General features: G+C 36.5%; 1 pseudogene; it reads right to left on the minus strand.

The window, feature by feature from the left end:
- Positions 1-1,807: 1,807 nt before the first annotated feature.
- LOC110594675 lies at positions 1,808-2,592 on the minus strand (annotated as a pseudogene).
- Positions 2,593-2,597: the final 5 nt, after the last annotated feature.

Genomic DNA, 2,597 nt, shown 5'->3' on the forward strand with positions numbered 1-2,597 from the left:
CGACACCTCTTATCAACAAGGGTGCCTGAATGAAGCATATTTGTATACCTAAACCTTAACTGTACCCCACAATATCATAATAAAAAATATTGATTATAAAAAAAGGATTGTACTTCTTCAACCTTGTCTCTGCGTCTTTATGATACCTTATTTGTAAGGAGTAGTTATCCCTACAACAGTTTAATTTAATCTTAGATATTTGATACACATTGACTGAATGTGAACAGTCATGAGGTCTTCAGATGTTCAGAAGAAGCTGTAGGCAGCATTGTGAGATTCCAGCAGTTCGCATGAATTTCCTCACCCAAATGGGCTTTGCTTTCCAAACTATCTAGAACTAACTAGAGTTGGATAGTCATGGACTGAATATTACTATACTATCAAAAATTCAAATATCCTAAAGCTTATTGTTGAAACTTCTTCAACATATACTGGTATGTGTTTTGTTTTGTTTTAAAGCACAACATTAAGACATTTAATATTATGATTGCTTGTTATGTAGTAGGTGCTTACATTAATCAATGTAAATAGAACTAGAGACATTCAGAAAATTCTTAGGCATCTTATATTTTGAATGTTATCTAATATTTGAAGGAAACCCTCTTGATTACTTGGTTATTTATGCTCATTTTTGATAAGTGTATTAAAATAAGACTACTTTTGAGATTCTCCTCTAGGTAACCAGGAAAGATAGAAACAATAAATATATTTTTTCAGGAATATATTGTAACCCTGAATTAAAAGTGTCTATTCCCAGAGACTATATTGGTCAGTAATTCAAGATCCATTTAAGTCATTCTTTGATCATGAAGACTGAGGGGAATTTGAGTGTAAAGAAGATAAGGCAATTGATGACAAAGTAAATACACATTTTATACACTTGTCTATATTTTATAATTGTGACAAAAGATTTTAAAAGTGGGAGACATTAGCTAGGACAACAAAGGAGCCATATTTGTAGGCAGCACTGGAAAACTTTAAGCAAAATAAGCAAGATGAGACAAGGAAATAATATAATTTATGACCTCAAATCATTCACTCCAATGAATAAACACAGAGCTTTCATACTTTAATGAGTAGATGTGCATCACTGAAAACAAATCATCCATAGCAATACAATGTGTGACTGAAAAATTTACTCCAACATTTTTAAGATAGTCTGACTCTAAAGATATATGAAATCAACTGATTCACTCAGATCTGTCCTCCTTAATAGATTACACTAAAAACATGTACCCGATAAACAATATTTGCCTTCATACAGTTTGCCAGGGAAAATAGTAGGTTCTGTGGACATGGAGATGAAGAGAGGATGGGATCCTAACAAGGATAATAAAATACCATTACTAGCTATAAAACTCCTTAGCATATTATGTTTACATGATCAGGAAGAGGAGTTAAGGGAGTGGTAGAGAAAGGAATTATGAATGCAAAAGTGAAAAAGTATAGTCTCAGATATTCATGAGCAGTCAAATTATGTTAATAAATGTATACTTGCCAAATGTAGTTGACTCTGAAGGACTGAGATATCTCATCACTGTATAAGACAAATTGGAATCTCCACTTTGTTTCTAGCACTAATTTGGAAATAACTTTGGGAAGTAGGAAAGTGGCAAAGGAAGAAACAGTTGAATCCCAGAGCAAAAAGCTTTGCAAACAAGTAGCATAAATTCCATAATGCACTTGAGATAAAAGAAAAACAACCCAGGATATAAATGGAAGTAAATTCTGCATCCATAACCTGATTAATGAGTCAGAATTTCTGGTTCTGAGGCTTAGGGCTCTGAGCCAGAAATTCTTATGTCCTTTATTGCCTCCCTCTCAGAGCCCCTTTTATGTCTTTATTCCTCAGACTGTTAGATGAAGGGGTTCAGCATGGGGGTGATCACAGTATACATCATGGAGGATGTTGCACTTGAGTGTGAGTTGTGGGTCACAGCAGAACTTAGATACACCCCTAGACTTGTACCACAAAACAAGGAGACAACTGAGAGGAGAGACACACAGGTGGAAAATGCTTTATACTTTCCCTGAATGGAGGAAATTGCACGTGTGGTGGAAACTATCTTAGAGTAAGAGTAAAGGATCCCAGCAAGGGAAGTACTACCCAGCAGCACTGCTGCAAAATACATCATCATGTCATTAATAAAAGTGTTAGAACTGGCGAGGTGGGTTATCTGATTAATTGCATAGAAAAAGTGGTGGATTTCCAAGTGTGTACAGAAAGACAGTGGCCAGCACCATTAGGCTTTGTAACAAGGAGTTCAGGACTCTCATGATCCAAGATACCAGAACCAGCGGCCTACAGAGCTTGTGGTTCATGATGACCTTGTAGTGCAGAGGATGACAGATGGCCACAAACTTGTCATAGGTCGTTACTGTCAGGAGGAAGATGTCTAATGTTGCAAGATGTAAAAAGAGTCACATCTGGGTGATGCAGCCTGCATAGGTTATGGTCTTACTCTGTGTCTGGATGTTCACTAGCATCTTTGGGACAGTGGTAGAGACCAGACAGATGTCTACAAAGGACAGATTGGAGAGGAAAAAGTACACAGGGGTGTGGAGGTAGGAGTCTGAGATTGTGACCAGGATAATGA

This window comes from Carlito syrichta, unplaced genomic scaffold, assembly GCF_000164805.1.
Source record: "Carlito syrichta isolate Samal-C Ts95f unplaced genomic scaffold, Tarsius_syrichta-2.0.1 Scaffold49348, whole genome shotgun sequence".
Taxonomy (NCBI): domain Eukaryota; kingdom Metazoa; phylum Chordata; class Mammalia; order Primates; family Tarsiidae; genus Carlito; species Carlito syrichta.